Source organism: Polypterus senegalus, chromosome 3, assembly GCF_016835505.1.
Source record: "Polypterus senegalus isolate Bchr_013 chromosome 3, ASM1683550v1, whole genome shotgun sequence".
Taxonomy (NCBI): Eukaryota; Metazoa; Chordata; class Cladistia; order Polypteriformes; family Polypteridae; genus Polypterus; species Polypterus senegalus.
The window spans coordinates 10,908,530-10,928,252 of NC_053156.1; the positions used below are offsets into that span (position 1 = coordinate 10,908,530).

The 19,723-nt window shown below is 42.2% G+C and overlaps 1 protein-coding gene across 2 annotated transcripts in view; it reads left to right on the forward strand.

Moving 5' to 3' along the window:
- Positions 1–19,723, forward strand: part of ddx23 (DEAD (Asp-Glu-Ala-Asp) box polypeptide 23) — a 41,475-nt gene that overhangs the window by 730 nt on the left and 21,022 nt on the right. The window contains exons 2-3 of one of the 2 annotated variants that reach the window (XM_039746585.1): positions 3,133–3,197; positions 13,196–13,276. The gene's annotated coding sequence lies outside the window, so the exon portion shown is untranslated. The remainder of the gene's footprint in view (positions 1–3,132; positions 3,198–13,195; positions 13,277–19,723) is intronic. The other variant, XM_039746587.1, reaches the window with a different exon arrangement.

The window sequence follows — 19,723 nt, forward strand, 5'->3', positions numbered from 1 at the left end:
TTGAGTAGTGTATAAACCTTCACTATTGATTCTTGGTTAAACCCGGTGCATTGTATTTGTTCTTATAAAAGTTCGTCTTTGAATGTCAATACGCTGTTACAGTATATGCCCCGAGTTGTATCCATCTGTGGACGGACGCTCTTTATGGACGGGGAGTGGACAGTTGGTCATCGGTGTGTGACCTTCCGCTGTGCGCAAATGCAAAAATGCTTTTGTAACGAGCGCACAAAGCTTTAGTCGCAGCAGTTGGGTTTGCTTTGGGTAAAGGGAGCACTTGGTGCTGTAGCCTCTGATTGATCTGAGACATTCCCCACATGGTTGAGACAGAAACACCTTAAGGCTTTATCCAGACCAAAATGACTGGTTACAATTGACAGCTGCACAAAGCATAGAGCGTCTTGGTTTTTTCGTGTGTGGTTGGTGGTTTGAGATCTGTACTGGCTCAGCCATATTTGCTGCACAATAAAACTTTTATTAGGTGGTCAATTTTATTAAATCTGGGCGGCACGGTGGCGCAGTGGTAGCGCTGCTGCCTCGCAGTTAGGAGACCCGGGTTCGCTTCCCGGGTCCTCCCTGCGTGGAGTTTGCATGTTCTCCCCGTGTCTGTGTGGGTTTCCTCCCACAATCCAAAGACATGCAGGTTAGGTGGATTGGCGATTCTAAATTGGCCCTAGTGTGTGCTTGGTGTGTGGGTGTGTTTGTGTGTGGCCCTGCCTTGTGCCCTGTGTTGGCTGGGATTGGCTCCAGCAGACCCCCGTGACCCTGTATTTGGATTCAGCGGGTTAGAAAATGGATGGATGGATTTTATTAAACCTGGCACATATTGTTATATTTCAGTGATTTCTCAACACACTTGGTATTCAGATGTGGCACTTGGTGCCACTGCCCACCTGCCAAGTTGTTCTGCCTGCCTAAGGTAAAGTCATCTCTGGTGGAGGAGGGAGGGCTAGAGGGTTCCTTTCATCAGATTGGTTGGCCCACCGCTGGCTCAGCAGTAGAATGGCCAATAGGGGGTGGCAGCTTGATGGCCGAGGCCTCCAGGACTCTGAACAAATCCAAATCCCATTATGGGATATCATCTACTGTTGAATTGTGCTTTGTACTTGTGATACTAATATTGTAGCGACTAAGGCTGTCTTTGGCGAGTTGTTGCGTGCCTTCTGAAGACGGTTACAGTTGGCGTGCGTGGCTCTGTCGTGTGTATCACATGACGCGGTAGGAGGGTTAGAGTTGGCACATGGGGCTCTGTCTTGCGTGCCCTTAGTGAACTGTATATATAGATTGAGGATGACTCGAGTTCTGGTCTGTGTATTGTGTTGTATTTATCCCCTTTGTTTTTTTTGTTTTTTTTGACACCCACAGCATGCCCACCCTACCTGAATAGGGGTCTCTTTTTGAACTGCCTTTCCCAAGTGTTTCATCCTTTTTTTTTTCCCCACAAAGGGTTTTTTGTCATCTTAGAGAGTCAAGGCTTGGGGGCCATCAAAAGGCAGGGCCTGTTAAAGCCCATTGCGGCAATCCTTGTGTGATTTTTTTTTTTTGGGCTATACCAAAATAAATTGTACTGTACTAGGGTGCATTGCTTGAAACTGTGACGGTTCTGTTTGAACCTGGACATCTGCTCACCTGTGCCTGATGCCTGCTGGGTGTAGAACCTGGTCTTGCTACCCTGAACTGAGCAACTGAGCAGTGTGGGTATAGTCAGTGACTCCTGCTTTGCACTCATTTTGGAAGAGCAGTTTGAGAATATGGATGAATGGTGTCTGCCACAATGAGTGTATAATGGAGATGGAGTTTGTGATCTGGTAAATCTTAAGAGGAGGGGGTCCGATGAGCCAGAGTCCGTGTAGCCCATGTAGGAGCGTCATAAGGGAGCTCTAAGTCAGCTTATGTTTTGCATTGGCCTGCTCCAGGAGATGCTGCTTGAGGTACAGGAGCTGAAGATGCCCCTGTGTTTTATGCTGGGGGTGTCCATCTCAGCTGTCTACTGCTTATTTAAAAACACTAGGGGGCTTCGCCAACCCCAACCCGGAGCCTGTGTTATGCGTTGTGAAGAGGAGGGCTGAACGCACGATAAGGAGATGTGGTCGTTCCTCTGAAACGGCAATACGATGGGAAACAAATGGTTTTTTTTTTTTAACCTCCTGTTTGCTCGATCAGCTGCTGGTTTGCTGCTGCTGCCCTGCCGTGTGATGTGCATCTCGCGTGGCACTCTTGTGTCGTATCGCCTGTGTCCATATACTTGATCTCTCTTCACTTTTACCTTTTTGTCAATATTGCATTGAACTTTGATTCCATGTTTGGAGTTTACATTTTGACAACGCAACGTCTAACTGCCTGTGCATGACTATCGTTTCTTTCTCTCTACAAGAAATGTCTGACAATCGCATTCACACAAATGAGAAATGATTGATCTCGCGGGATTTCACCAAACAACAAATCTTCTCTTTCTCGCGGATACGCCTCTTCACTGGGAAGAAACACTACTTTTGGCGACACGAATTAGACGATCTACAAGTTTAAATCCAAACAGTATATTCGATTTCTTTTCGCTGGTCTATTATTTCACCAAGTAATCATTTCCGTTTGTTTGTGCTAATGCGATCTTTGCTATCCTTTGTTTGAGACTTTCGTATTTTCATACTTCCATTATCTCTAACCTGCTCTGCATGTGTACCACACCAACGTTTTTGAATTCTTTACGACATTCTACTTTGTCATCAACTCTCTGTCATTTATTTCCGGCCCTGGCTGTGGTTAAATAAGACTCGTCTCGCGGGACGTGAAAGCGTCTCTCTGAGAAAATCACGTCTCATCTCCTTCCGACCTTCCATGATTTTTTTTTTTTTTGTAATAGAGAGACTTCTGCTGCGGTACTCGTAACTTTCTGCTACAGCTTTAGTCTTAATGACTTCATTTGTGCCATCTTCTTTGCCTCCGGAAAATGAAATGGACAGAAGTTGTGTATGAGACGTGATTACCGTCTTTTAAACCTGTGCTGTTAAGAGGACCATTTTTTTTTTTTTTTAACATAACCTGCATGAGCATTAAAACACTTGTAATATTCACAAAGATATTATGTGCCACTGAAATAATACATTTTGTCTTGCTTGTGTTCCCCTTCTTGTGCAGTTGACGTGACATCTTCATTTAAGGCAAAGCACATCCAAGAGTTTGAGGCCGGCCTGGAGAACAGGGTGAGTGGTATTTCTTTGACTGTCCATCTCTGCAGTGCAACAACAATAATAATTTAGAGCTTGTATAGCCCAAAATCACACAAGGAATGATGCAGTGGGCTGTTTCTTGACAGCCCCACAGCCTTGACTCCCTAAGAAGACAAGAAAAATAATGGAAGAGATCTTGGGAAAGACAGTTTAGAGAGAGAGACACCCCTTTCTAGGTATACTGAGTGTGCAAAGGGTGTCAAAAAAATAATGGGGTGAATTCAACAGACAAAACGGAAGACAGGTATTCCTCTTCACGGCCACCTCAGGGTTACAATAGTAACAGTACAGACTACAAAGCAAAATGCAAGAGCGGGTGATTTCGCTCACTGAGTACAGAACTAACACATACAGTGGTGCTTGAAAGTTTGTGAGCCCTTTAGAATTTTCTAGATTTCTCCATAAATATGACCTAAAACATCATCAGATTTTCACTCAAGTCCTACAAGTACATAAAGAGAAACCAGGTAAACAAATGAGACAAAAATATTATACTTGATCATTTATTTATTGAGGAAAATGATCGAATATTACATATTAGTGAGTAGCAGGCGTATGTGACCCTTTGCTTTCAGTATCTGCTCTGACCCCCCAATAACTGCAACAAAATGCTTCCGGTAACTTCTGCTCATTCCTGCACACCGACTTGGAGATATTTTCGCCCATTCCTCCGTCCAGAACAGCTTCAACTCTGGGATGTTGGTGGGTTTCCTCACATGAACTGCTCTCTTCAGGTCCTTCCACAACATTTCCATTCGATTAAGGTCAGGACATTCACTTTATTCTTCTTTAACCATTCTTTGGTAGAACGACTTGTGTGTTTAGGGTCGTTGTCTTGCTGCATGACCCACCTTCTCTTGAGATTCAGTTCATGGACAGATGGCCCGACATTTTCCTTTAGAATTCTCTGATATCATTCAGAATTCATTGTTCCATCATTGAAGGCAAGTCGTCCTGGCACAGATGCAGCAGAACAGGCCCACATCATGATACTACCACCACCATGTTTCACAGATGAGATGAGGTTCTTATGCTGGAATGCAGTTTTTTCCTTTCTCCAAACAGAACGCTTTTCATTTAAACCATCAAGTTCTATTTTGGTCTCATCCGTCCACAGAACATTCTTCCAATAGCCTTCTGGTTTGTCCACGTGATCTTCAGCAAACTGCAGACGAGCAGCAATGTTTTTTTGGAGAGCAGTGGCTTTCTCCTTGCAACCCTGCCATGCACACCATTGTTGTTCAGTGTTCTCCTGATGGTGGACTCATGAACATGAACATTAGCCAATGTGAGAGAGGCCTTCAGTTGCTTAGAAGTTCCCCTGGGGTCCTTTGTGACCTCGCCGACTATTACACGTGTACTTTGCTCTTGGAGTGATCTTTGTTGGTCGACCACTCCTGGGGAGGGTAACAATGGTCTTGAATTTCCTCCATTTGTACACAATCTGTCTGACTGTGGATTGGTGGAGTCCAAACTCTTCAGAGATGGTTTGGTAACCTTTTCCAGCCTGATGAGCATCAACAACTCTTTTTGTGAGGTCCTCAGAAATCTCCTTTGTTGGTGCCATGATACACTTCCACAAACAGGTGTTGTGAGGAGCAGACTTTGATAGATCCTGTTCTTTAAATAACACAGGGTGCCCACTCACACCTGATTGGCATCCCATTGATTGAAAACACCGGACTCGAATTTCACCTTCAAACTAACTGATCATCCAAGAAGTTCACATACTTTTGCCGCTCACTAATATGTAATATTCGATCATTTTCTTCAATAAATAAATGACCAAGTATAATATTTTTGTCTCATTTGTTTAACTGGTTTCTCTTTATCTACTTTTAGGACTTGAGTGAAAAATCTGATGATGTTTTAGGTCACATTTATGCAGAAATATAGAAAATTCTAAAGGGCTTACAAACTTTCAAGCACAACTGTATGAGGAAACAAATTTGTTCAGAACCCTGGAGACCTTGGCTAACAAGCTGCCTCCGCTCTACTGGCCATTCCATTGCTGAGACAGAATGGCCATTCCAATGGCAGGACCCTTCTACCCAATGAATCCAGTGCTCCTTTATCAGAGATGACTTTCCATAGGCAGGCAAACAACTTGGCTGTAGGGCAGTGGCAGCAAGTGCCACATGTGAGTACCAAGAAGAGAAACGGAATAGGAGAAGGTTTACATAGCATATTACTTATGTTTTAGTACTAATGACTAACAACAGAGGCGCAGTTTGCTAATCAGCAGCTCTAGTCAGGGTGTGCTAAACTGAAGTTGTGAGCAGGGCTGTGGAGTTGGTAGATAGTACATCCTTCGACTCTGACTCCTTAGTTTCCAGTACTTCCGACTCCTCTGTATTTAATATGCTAATGTATTTTCCATGTTGATTGAAGGAAGGCAACAGACACATTGTCATTTAACCACAGAACTACTGGCTAGGAAGCGGACTCTCTACCATATCGGCCAGTTTAAACAAAAGACAAGAACCCCTGAACACACATCAGGCCATTGCACACACCTCCACCTGCATTATTACACTTGTTAAACACATTATATCTGAAATAAAATTAAAACACTTTTTGTAATGTTCCATAATCCAGATTACAATATGTGAACGTCAGGTTGTATAATAGCTCAGCTGAACTTCACACCAGTAGTAACATAACTTTGCACTGGGCTTTATTCTCACATCAGAGAAGTACTTCATTATGACTACTGTTTGTGAAATGGGACATTTGAACTTGCTGTATTTTTTTCATTACAATTTAAGTATATTAGGAGTTGGTACATTTTTGCCGACTCCGACCTCAACTCCAGGCACCCAAAATTGTCTCCAACTCCACAGCCCTGGGGCCTCATGCATAACGCCGTGCGTAGAATTCGCACTATAACATGGCGTAAGCACAAAAGCCGAAATGTGCTTACGCACAGAAAAATCCAGATGCAGGAATCTGTGCCTACTCCAACTTCCGCTACTTAAATCCCGATCAGCGTAAAAAGTAACACTCGTGCACACGCCTCCTGTCCCGCCCCAACTCCTCAGCCTTTTGTGAAAAGACAACGGGAGAAAATATAAGAATTTCAGCAAATACCAAGTGGAGGCAAAGGAAAAACATACTATTTGTTCAAATAAACCGTGGAATATTCAACAAAAGGAAGTTGATCGAGTGACATAGCGTGTTGGAGAAACTTGAAAGCTCACGTTCACAAAATCGCACAGTGCCGGAAATAAAAAAGAAGTCACATATCAAAGTCTCTGTGAAAAGGTGAGTCGTAGCCCACCGTCTGAGTGTCATATGAAAGCTTATTAGGGTACAGAGAAAAAAAAGGCACACAGTGGGGGGAAAAAGCACGAAATGTCAACTTCAATCTCGAAATGTCCACTTTAATCATGTAGTTTATTTTGTCATTAAAGTTGAACATCATAAACTTCATCTTAAAATCATTTAATTTACTAGTTTCTCAAATCCCATTGTAACTAAAGTAGCACATTAAATGTTTTATATTTGACCTTCTGTGTGTGAATCACTACGTGCTTCCGTTCTTTCTCTTTCTCCAACTGGACACAGAATCCATTACATTTGTGATATTACAGCGCTCTGAATAACTAAAATACTGAGATGTATACGTGATATCATTTTCATGATGATAGGAGTTAAAGCACATTATTAAACACGGGAACACGGTGGCGCAGTGATTGCTCATGTCTCACACAAGATGCTGCTGTGCCGTGCGCGACCTTCGATGAAATAATTTATTGTAGTAGTACTGTCTCTTTCATACGTACTAACCTCCAATTCCTGTCCTAACTTTTCTTTCCCCACAATCAGCTCTGTCACAGATGTTAAGCCATCTGTAAGCGTGCAACGCCGATTCTTCAAAACTTTTAAGGAACATTGAAATATCTTCATAGTACGTGTTTAATTATTCTATCCGTCTGTCCTTCCAGTGTCGCGCCAGTCTCAGTAAATATACACTGCGAGGCAGGAACAATACGTGAACTTGTTAGCGCTGCGGCACTGTGTCCTCACATGTCTAATCATTAACAATACAGACAAGTTTTACCTGTATAATACAATAAACATATTTTGCTGCATTTCATCATACAAATGATATCGTCATCATATGTAAATACACACTTTTTATAAAGTGGCTCAGATTGTGTAATATTATAACTATAGTGCAAGTTTACAGTGAGGTGATTGTACTTATACATTGGTGTGAAAAACTATTTGCCCCCTTCCTGATTTCTTATTCTTTTGCATGTTTGTCACACAAAATGTTTCTGATCATCAAACACATTTAACCATTAGTCAAATATAACACAAGTAAACACAAAATGCAGTTTTTAAATGATGGTTTTTATTATTTAGGAGAAAAAAATCCAAACCTACATGGCCCTGTGTGAAAAAGTAACTGCCCCCTTGTTAAAAAATCACCTAACTGTGGTGTATCACACCTGAGTTCAATTTCCTGATTACTGCCACACCTGTTTCAATCCAGAAATCACTTCAATAGGAGCTGCCTGACACAGAGAAGTAGACCAAAAGCACCTCAAAAGCTAGACATCATGCCAAGATCCAAAGAAATTCAGGAACAAATGAGAACAGAAGTCATTGAGATCTATCAGTCTGGTAAAGGTTATAAAGCCATTTCTAAAGCTTTGGGACTCCAGCGAACCACAGTGAGAGCCATTATCCACAAATGGCAAAAACATGGAACAGTGGTGAACCTTCCCAGGAGTGGCCAGCCGACTAAAATTACCCCAAGAGCGCAGAGACGACTCATCCGAGAGGTCACAAAAGACCCCAGGACAACGTCTAAAGAACTGCAGGCCTCACTTTCCTCAATTAAGGTCAGTGTTCACGACTCCACCATAAGAAAGAGACTGGGCAAAAATGGCCTGCATGGCAGATTTCCAAGACGCAAACCACTGTTAAGCAAAAAGAACGTTAGGGCTCGTCTCAATTTTGCTAAGAAACATCTCAATGATTGCCAAGACTTTTGGGAAAATACCTTGTGGACTGATTAGACAAAAGTTGAACTTTTTGGAAGGCAAATGTCCCGTTACATCTGGCGTAAAAGGAACACAGCATTTCAGAAAAAGAACATCATACCAACAGTAAAATATGGTGGTGGTAGTGTGATGGTCTGGGGTTGTTTTGCTGCTTCAGGACCTGGAAGGCTTGCTGTGATAGATGGAACCATGAATTCTACTGTCTACCAAAAAATCCTGAAGGAGAATGTCCTGCCATCTGTTCGTCAACTCAAGCTGAAGCGATCTTGGGTGCTGCAACAGGACAATGACCCCAAACACACCAGCAAATCCACCTCTGAATGGCTGAAGAAAAACAAAATGAAGACTTTGGAGTGGCCTAGTCAAAGTCCTGACCTGAATCCAATTGAGATGCTATGGCAGGACCTTAAAAAGGCAGTTCATGCTAGAAAACCCTCAAATAAAGCTGAATTACAACAATTCTGCAAAGATGAGTGGGCCAAAATTCCTCCAGAGCGCTGTAAAAGACTCATTGCAAGTTATCGCAAACGCTTGATTGCAGTTATTGCTGCTAAGGGTGGCCCAACCAGTTATTAGGTTCAGGGGCAATTACTTTTTCACACAGGGCCATGTAGGTTTGGATTTTTTTTCTCCCTAAATAATAAAAACCATCATTTAAAAAGTGCATTTTGTGTTTACTTGTGTTATATTTGACTAATGGTTAAATGTGTTTGATGATCAGAAACATTTTGTGTGACAAACATGCAAAAGAATAAGAAATCAGGAAGGGGGCAAATAGTTTTTCACACCACTGTAAGTGCAGACAGGTCTACAAGGAGCAACTGATTGAGTGCATTTAGAGTTCTTGGAATGAAACTGTTTCTGAACCACGAGGCCCGTACAGGAAAGGCTTTAAAACGTTTTGCTGTGGCCGAGGCTCCGTGTCCTTGAAGCTGTATACCGATAATTCTCTTTCCGATCAGCTGCTGCTGTGATTCACACTAAGATACAGTGATATAAATACTCTGAGTGGTGCAGTGAGAGTAATATGGAAAAAGATGATCCGCTGTGGCAACTCTTAAAGGGAGCAGCTGAAAGAAGAAGAAGGTGCAGTGAGAGTAACAACGCTAAAGCAGTTATGCGATTTGGAATACTATGGCTATTTCCTAGACCATTATATTGTCTGTACAATCAGATGCATTACACTAATAAACAATATGCGGTTAGTTTCAGTGTATTTATAAAGCCGCGTCAGGAAAATGAGTAACCACACAGGAACAGTAGCACTGCTTTGACGCTGGGTGCCGCCAGTCTGCAAAAACGAGCCGAGAACTTGCGTACGACAAGGTATGAGGTACCGTAGAAAAGTGCGTGGCTTTACGCCAAGTGTAGGTTTTATACATCGCGATTTGAACGTTCTTACGCAACTTGTCTGTGCGTACGCACCGTTTATACATGAGGCCCCTGGTCTTGAGTCTTCAGCTGAAATTTGAAAGCTGAGACCAAAGGGGCAACTCTTATATTAACAGGTAGACCACTCCATAGTTTAGGGGTCCTGTAACTAAAAGCTCGACCTCTTGCTGTTATTTTGTTAATCCTTGGAAACCTAAGCGGACTGGCATCTTGAGATGTTAATGTGTGTTCTGGTTAGTAAGTCATGATAAGTAAGCTGGACCTCGGCCATTTAAAGCTTTATATGTTAAAAGGAGAAAATCTGCTCAAAGTGTAACGATTTAGGAACTGGAGTTATGTGTTTGTCTTTAAAAACTCTTGCAGCAACATTTTGGATTAACTGAAAGCTGCATATAGGATGATTTGAGCAGCCAGTGAACACCACATTGCAGTAGTCAATCTGACTGGAAAGAAATGGGGGAAATAATTTCTCAGTATCCTGCATATTTACAACTTAATTTTTCAACTTTTTTAAGATGGAAGAAAAATGTTTTGTAGTGTGCACTTTATATGAGACATGCCAGTGTGTCTAAGAGGGGCTGGCTCACTAAAAGTAATGGTGATCCCATCTGAGTTAAATAATCCGCATCATTCCCTCCAGTAATTAACATTTATCTTTTGTGTGTGTGTGTGTGTGTGTTCGCGTGTTCAAAGGTAAGGGTAACCTGTGTGGTATGAGGGTTGGTTGTTGTAGGCAGAATGGGGATGGTTAACAGCATTCCTTGCCGCTTTTCTGTTTTAGGCTGCTGCAAGCACAAATTAGCATAATGTCAATGGGTTAATGGATAAGGCCAGAGTACTGCTGTCTTTCTACTGTTGAAAACGGAATCTCAATTAGCCGTGAAATAAGCTGAAACTGACAAATATAATTGGCAGCCTCGATTCTTTATTAAATGGAGCAGACACTTTGCTTTTGATTTAGGGCATATTAATATCTCTCTGGTATGACCAAAATTCTATATGATGGAATTTTTCAAAATTACCCCGGTTTCATGGTATTCGATGTTCCCCCCATGCGTGAGTGGATGTTAACCACATTTTCCACTGCAATTACTGCATTAGACTGGCTAAGGATGACCTATTCCACTGTCATGAGAATTGTACAAAAACACATTTTCATGTGCACACAGGTATTAACACTAGAATTAGAGTCTACGAAAAAACTCGTAGATCTGGCCTACCTTAAAACTGTTAACACTTCTCCGCCAGCGTCTTTTGTCCTGTAAATGTGCCGATTAAGACAAGCAACAAGCTTGGTTTTAAATGGTCGGATGTGGACCAAACAGCTATTTACAGCAAATGCTGTCGAGCTAAAGTTGCTGCACCACCTCAGCCGCAAACATGCTCTGGAGTAGCGTGAATATATGGAACTAAGTCTGGCACCCTCCACGTCCTCAGGTAAAACTGAAAAAGCGAGAGGACACTCGAGTCAGACGTCACTTGTAGATGCGTTTGCTGGAGGTCCTGCCTACAAGAAAAAAAAACAAGCGATGGAGCGAGATAACCAACGCCATTAGAATCCATAGAGCTAACGTGCCAGTGGAGAGATTGTTAGCATGAACAGAAAGTGCAGTTGGTTTACAAAACATGTTGACTATTTATTCCTTTTCTAAGACGTGTTCAGTGGAATACAACTTTTGAGAAGCACCTCTGGATATTTAACTAAGTCTAAATGCCTCAAAGTTGTTTGCAAAATTTGTTCAATAAAAAGGTTCTATATTTTGACTGCAACTGTCATGCAATGTGATTCCTTCTCTTCATTAGTGCCACCCCCTTGAAAACGATCACCTAATGTGGCCATGCAAACCTGTATTAACACTAGAATTACCAGAGTCTACGAAAAAACTCGTAGATCCTGACCACCTTAAAACTGTTAACACTTCTCCGCCAGCGTCCTTTGTCTTGTAAATGTGCTGATTAAGACGAGCAACAAGCAGCTGGCTATTCCATCCTCCCACCATCGCAGAACGTTCACTAAGTTCTCCCAGCTCAGGCCTTAAATGATTATCTGGGAGTGAAGTGGAGTTTTTGAGTGGAAATAATAGATCGTTATTTGGAGCACACGCATTTCATGTGTGTTCTGTTTCTACAGTAATCTGTGTAAACACATTGTTAAAACAGAAACTTTGTCATATTTTAGTAATAAATGTTACAAAATGTAGGCATAAACTACAGAATATGTAAAAGCATGAAGTCCAAACATTAGAGAAACACTTTCACAAAAGGCTCAAGAACGATAGAGGAGGTTTTATAGCATAGTGGTAAGAGTCGCTGATTTTCAGTGTGGTGGGTTTGCTGTGACTCAGAGACCCGAGTTCAATTCCCCTTATGGAGAGAGAAAGATTTACTTTTTTTTTTCTTTTTAACTCAAATTGACATACAATTTATAAACTGGTATGCACTGTCAGTTTATGAGATCCTTATATTTTCATGTGGAATGCTCCTTTTAAAAATTTTTTTTTTTAACAATTTTGACTGTAATTAACTTGAACAAGTGTCCTTATAACTTATTTTTAAGATCCATAACACCCAGACAGACAGAGCACTGCATAATAGAGAGACAGACAGACAGGCAGAGAAGTCTCTAGATATATAAATAAACAGGGAAGGCACATGTAGTGAAAGAAAAAAAAAAAGATCAACATGTGCGTTGGTCCTGCTTACACTGAATAAGCTCACGCACTCTGACCCCTCTCGTCACTCTTAAGTAACAGCGCAAGTACAGACGCAAACCAAGTGTATGTGTGTACTGTATAATATTAACACAAAGAGCAGCTCACTACTGAAAACGGCAAATATAGGAGTGAGTGGGGATTGAACCGGAGACTCTTTATTACACATGGTTTGCGTCTGTTCTTGCGCTGTTTATCTTTAATTGCCTTTTTTGTTTAAACGGACCAAGTAACATCTTTGGAAACCTTGCATTTTTCTGAACAATCCGACCAAAAAACCCCCTTAGTACGTAGTGCAGTGGGAAGGTGTAATGTCACAACTCGGAACTCTGTGTAGGCTGAGAGCACATGAATGGTGATGTACAGGGTGGTCCAGATCTAATTATGCAGTTTTCATTATGCTATAACTTATCGAGTTTATTACATAGAAAATCACCCGAACACTCCCAAATCATCGAGAAGTGTGCAAACTGACGACATGAAGAATCGTCTTCACACTGAACTGGAATTGTCCTCACATAAATCAAAGTCATCCAGACGATCTGGATCTGCATAATTAGAGCTGGACCACCCTGTATAAGTAAGAATTTGGCTGGAAGCTGTAAATGTGGCAGTTATAGGCATCTATAGATTTAACCCATGAGAGTGGCAGTTCTTCTCTGCTCTAAACACCTTTTCCCAGCAGCCCCCACATAACCAATTGAGCACAATTTGTTGGAGTAGCACAAGTGACACTTTAGGTCAAGGTGTTAAGTTCCAGCATCTCACAGCTGGGTGGTTAGTATTTTTGTTGAGTTCTGCAGTTGCAGCCTTGGTTAACTTTACCTTCTTCCCCCCCCCTTTCTTTTCACAGATGCACGTTGACGCAGTCCTCCTCTAAATTCAGTTTATGTAGTGCTTTTCCACGGTGAACGCCATTCCCACAAATTCACAGGTATCGTATTGCACACTTTCCATGATTCCACCATTAAATTGACTTGCTTCGGTCATACAGGGCTATGGTGGCAGAAGCTCAACTGACCACCGTGTCACTTTTTTGAGGTGCCTTCCATGCTCATTTGTTTTTGAGGTACTCTCATGCTGTATTTCTGAGTACTGGTGGGTGCACACTGTGAGGTGAGGTGAGGTGGATTCTGTCGTTTTTTATATTGTGATGCCTTTCAATAGCAGCTGTCAGCCCAGGCCCATTGATGTTTGTTGTTCTGCGCGGGACCACCATTGTTTCTTCCCCTCTGTTCATGTGAGCCGCCTTGAAGCATTGTGAGGTATCTTTTTACATTAGACAGCTGATGAATTTACAACCCCTGAAGGTCGGCTCAATCAGATCTTAGGTTCACTTTTTACTTGTTGGGATTTCCTTTTCCATTCTGCATTTAACAACAACAAAATGTATTTCTATAGCACATTTTCATTCAAAGTGCTTTACATAATGAAGAAAGAGAAGAAAGACGGAATAAATAAGACAGACAATACAGTAGAATTAGGGAACACTAATTAACATAGAGTAAAAGTAAGGTCCGATGGCCAGGGAGGCCTCATCTTGAGTCCTGTGTGCAGTTTTGGTCTCCAGGCTACAAAAAGGACATAGCAGCACTAGAGAAGGTCCAGAGAAGAACGACTTGGCTGATTCAGGGCTACAGGGGTAGAGTTATGAGGAAAGATTAAGAGCTGAGCCTTTACAGTTTAAGCAAAAGAAGATTAAGAGGAGACCTGACTGAAGTGTTTAAAATTATGAAGTGAATTAGTCCAGTGGATCAAGACTGGTATTTTAAAATGAGCTCATCAAGAACACAGGGACACAGTTGGAAACTTGTTAAGGGTAAATGTCGCACAAACATTAGGAAGTTTTTCTTTACACAAAGAACGATAGACACTTGGATTAAGAGACCAAGTAGTGTGGTAGACAGTAAGACGTTAGGGACTTTCAAAACTCGACTTGATGTTTTCTTGGAGGAAACAAGTGGACAGGACTGGCGAGCTTTGTTGGGCTGAATGGCCTGTTCTCGTCTAGAGTGTTCTAATGTTTAATGTTCTAATGTTTAAGGACCGAAAAAACAAACAGAAAAAAAACTCCAGATGGTTGGAGAAAAAAACAAAATCTGCAGGGGTTCCTAGGCCACGAGACCACCCAGCCCCCTCTAGGCATTCCACCTAACATAAGTGATCTCGCAGTCAGTCCTCATTGTATTCAGGGTTCACATGGAAGAGCTTGATGATGACCGTTATGTGGACTTCTGACCTTTAATCCATCAATGTAATTAATAATAATTCTTTGCATTTATATAGCGCTTTTCTCACCACTCAAAGCGCTCAGCAATTGTAGGTTAAGGGCCTTGCTCAAGGGCCCAACAGAGCAGAGTCCCTATTGGCATTTACGGGATTCAAACCGGCAACCTTCTGATTGCCAGATCCCTAGCCTCCGAGCCTCCACTCCGCCCCTAATGTAGCTACATCACGGTGCTTTGATCAGGTGGTGGTGGTGATGCAGATCACCTCCACAGAAAACCGGAAAAAGAACGGGAGAAAAAGTAGGGGTTAATACTGATTATGGAGCTACCAGGAGTGATATTGATAATTCAATGCATATACAGAGTGTCACGGTTAAACTAAAATGAAGTTATGAGAAAGCCATGTTAAAATAACGGGTTTTTAGCAGTTTTTTTTTTAAAGTGCTCCACTGTATTAGCCTGGTGAATTTCTATCAGTAAACTCGTATTCCAGATTTGAGGTGCCTAACAGCAGAAGGCTGCCTCACCACTTCTTTTAAGTTTAGTTCTCAGAATAATAAGCGGACACTCATTTGGAGATCTAAATTACTACGATTTGGAGTGTTAAGATGATAGACATTCTGAAATATAAGATGGAGCAGATTATTGAAGGCTTTGTAATCCGTAAGCAGGATTTGAAAGTCAATTCTAAATGACACAGGTAACCAGTGTAGTGACGCTCAGACTGGGGTGATGTGCTCAGATTTTCTTTTCCTAGTTCGGATTCTAGCAGCTCCATTCTGCACTCATTGTAATCGATTGATGCCTTTTTTGGGTGGTCCTCAGAGGAGTGCGTTACAGTAATCTAGTTGACTAAAAACAAAAGTGTCCACTCATTTCTCAGCATCTTGTAATGTTATAAGAGGTCTAACTTTTATGTTTCTTAAGTGAAAAAAATGTCCTAGTAATCTGATTAATATGTGATTTCAAATTCAGGTCCGAGTCAGTAGTTACCCCTAACTTCTTTACCTCCGTCTTGACTTTTAATCCTAATGCATCAAGTTTATTTCTAATAACCTCATTATATCCATTTATGCTAATCACTAAAATTTCTGTTTTCTCCTTATTTAGTTTGAGAATATTAGATAGATAGATACTTTATTAATCTCAAGGGGAAATTCACATACTCCAGCAGCAGCATACTTATAAAGAACAATATTAAATTCAAGAGTGATAACAATGAAGGTATAACAGACAGACAGACAATAATTTTTGCATAATATTAACGTTTACCTAACCCCAGGTGGAATTGATATTACTACTCATCCATTCAGAAACACAAGTAAGACATGGGGTCAATGAATCGAGAGAGTCGGGGTCATCAGGCGCTGTTGATAAATAGAGTTGTGTGTCGTCAGCAGAGCTGTGGTAGCTTACATTTTAGACGCCCTGCAGCCCTTGTCCGTTTCTGAGCTCTCTTTAGATGACTGTCGTCTATGATGATAAAGTAACATGCCAGAGTGCAGCTTGGTCTGCTGTTTGTAGAAATGACGAGATAAGCGTTCACAGGAATGCTACACCACCTCACATGAGCCTCCCACCAGGACATGCCAGTGTGTGTGGCTATTTAAAAGGACCTGATGATGTCACAAGGAGCACAGATGGCTGAGGTAGCCCATGCCAGTCGTCCTTCTCACTTCGGTGCAGGGGTCACGAGGGCCACTTCAACAGTGAGGTTGACAGGAGTGCTTGGACACCAGCTGGATATTGGCGGGTGCCGTTTAGACCTTTGGGTTAAGAGGAAGGAAGGCGGCATGTCCGCTGTTGCCTGTAAATAATTGTCTTGCTGACAAATGAAGAGGAGACACACGTGGCATCGGGTGGGTTAGAAATATGAGTTTCCTAGTTGAAATTTTCACTTCAGAGCACTTCAGTGTGGGAGCTCAGACTGGGACATTGCAGAGTAAACAACACTTCCTGAATGATCTGAGTTGTGACATAACGATGACCTTTCCTCTCAGTCAGTAACACAAAGCAGAGTAAATGACGAGTTTAGTCAGAAATTACATTTTTGTGGTTGAATTGTATTGGGAGTGGAGTGATTTGATTTTTAATGTGTTTAGTTGCTCTTTGTTTTCATGAAATATCAGTTTGTGTTTAATTGCTTCTTCTGTGTGCTGATTACCAAATCCGCAGTTACCTAGCATTTCTCCCAAAAATCCCACCTGAAATTCAGATGAATAAAACCGAATGTCAATAGGAAACGTCACTTGTCAGAGTCAGAAAGAATACGGGAAGCTTTCTAGACGGCCGCTTTTCTGCAGATAACAGTCGGCACGCTGTACATGTGAAAGGAGGCCGTCTGCACGCCATTCCAGTTACAGGCACTTCAGGACGCTCTAATCTCTGGCTCCAGTGAGACGTCTCATTGCCCAAAGTACCGAATCTACTCACGTTTAAGTTCTCCCGCGGGTAAGTCGGGGCTTGATTTTACTGTACAATTTCTGGTATTTTATAAAGTCGGTCGTATAAGTCGGATGTGGAAAACTCGCATTATTGGTCCAAGAGATTACGATATGCCAGCGCCCACCTGAGAGAGTAACCATGGGGCACACAGCCCTTTGTTTCTATGTATTGTGCCTAGGTGACCACACGGTAATACCCAAACTATTCTGAAGTGACGTTTGCACTGATTTGTGTTTTTTGTATCTCACCCCCTCATACACCTTTATCGTAAGAGCATCCCTTATCTACGATCAGAAGAAAATAGGAAGCTGATTTTAAATGAAACGCCGATGAAGTGGCGAAAGAAATCGGTAACTGAGCTGCTGCAACGAAATTCGATGTGCCTGATTAACTGGGGCGAGATTGGAGGAAGCAAGAAGATGAAAAGAAAATGAAGTGTCGTATAAGTCGGGGGTGTGGTTTTATGATCAATTTTTTGGGTTTTAAGACCCGACTTCTATGCGAGTCTATATGGTAGGTCGCGTGCTGCCAGTGAAAGCACTGATGTGAATGTTGCTTGTGTTTGTCTCAGATACTTGAGACGGTCAATCTGAGGACGGAGAGATTCTTTTGTCATGTTGGGGTGCCCAGCACAGACCTGACTGTAGAATGACCAGGAGGGGGTGGCTGGCAGAGGTCTGCAGGACTGTGAGTGTGGCGGACACTGTCTGTTCTAACTGACCGTGGATCTCTTAGAGGCTCACCTTCTCCACTGAAGCTGCTGACTGGAGTTTCTCTTCTCCTTTCTCTTCACAGCCCACTGATCAAACTAATTGGCAGGTCTCCATGTATGATTAATCAGTTTGAAAGTACTTTGTTTTTACTGTCTGTGTAAAGAGATTTCTCTGTCAATAGGCATTCACTATGGAATTATTAAGTTTATTTACAGGCAGGTCCGTAAGTATTTGGACAGTGACACAATTTTCATAACTTTGGCTCTGTGCACCACCACAATGGATTTGAAACAAAGCAATCAGGGTGGGATTGAAGAGAAGTCTTGCAACTTCAATTCAAGGCGTTTATAAAAAATATTGTATGAGCCATCTAGGAATGGCAGCCGTTTTCAGTGCTGCCCCCCCCATTTCTAAGGGGCTCAAAAGTATTTTAAAATGTGACTGCCAGGCTATTCCACAAACAGATGTCAGCAGGTCCCTTGTTATTCTATTGACCATTAAGCAGGTAGAAAGTTTGGAGTTGTCTTGTCCCTGCGATCTCTCAATATGAGGTCCAAAGAGCGGTCTGTCTAAGTAAGAGGAGGCCTTAGATAACCTCACAAAAACGCCAGGAGTGGGCAAACCAACCATCTGGCACATTCTGAAATACAAGTAGCACGCAGGAGAGCTCAACAACACCAGAAGGTCTGGACAGCCACATCTGCTGGATGATAGTAGAATTCTGTCCTTGGTGAAGAAGAACCACTTCATGACATGCAGTCAAACCAAGACCACTGTCCACAGTGGGGTAGGCCCATCATTGCCAAAGTCTACAATCGAGAGAAGACTTCATGAAAGTAAAGGCAGAGGGTTTACCACGAGGTGCAAACCACTGGTAGACTTCAAGGAATAGGAAGGGCAGATTGGACTTTGCACAAAAACATTTTTTTTTTTTTAAAGCCTGTCAGATTCTGGAACACTTTTCTTTGGATAAATGAAACCAAGATGTGTATGTACAAGAATGATGGAAAGAGAAGAGTATGGAGAAGAGAAGGAACGGCTCCTGATCTGAGGAATACCACATCATCTGTGAGGCCGTGTTGTAGCCTGCTCGTGAATGGCTGCCAGTGGAAGTCGGTCACTGGTGTTTATTGCTGATGTGACTGCTGACATGAAGTAGCAGGATGAATTCTGAAGTGTAGAGGGCGCCATACTGTCTGCTCAGAGTCAGACAAATACTGCAGAATTGACAGGACAGACAACAAGCTAAAACATACTGGGCTTTACAACGCAGGGTAGTGTAAGATTCTTCAATGGCCGAGGCAGTCAGCTGACCTCCACCCAACTGGACATGCAGTTCACTTGCTGAAGACAAAACTGAAGGCAGAAAGGCCAACAAACAAGCAGCACCTGAGGATGGTGGCAGTAAAGGATCACCGGGGTGGGGGACTCAGCACTTGGAGATGGCCGTGGGCTCAGACTTCAGGAAGTCCATTGACTGGAAAGGATTTTCAGCCAAATATTGACAATGATCCTTATATTTCTGATTATATTAGTTTGTCCAAAGACTTTTTGAAATGGGTGACCCATGTATTAAAATGGCTGTCTTTTCTAAACGGCTCATGCGATATTTTTCTTAAACCCCTTGAATTAAAGGTGAAAGTCTACACTTCTATCACATCTTGATTGTTCTGTGTCACATGCATTGTGTTGGCACACAGAGCTGAAAATCTGAACATTATGTCACTGTCCATAAACTTCTGAACGTGCCTGTGCCTGTGAACCTGTTACAGGACTCTGAGCCTGCACTGATGTGAGTAAAGTGCACACCCGGCGCGCCACGATGCCTTATCTCAGTGAGTAAGGGCTGCCCAAACAGGCACCTGCCTTGTGAATTTAGGGAGTTTCAGATTGAATCTATTTCAGATTTATTTCAAAAGGGCTGACATTTGATTGTAGAAGAGTGCTTGCTTTACGTGTTACTCTGCACCAGCTATGCAGCGCTGCACTATTTTG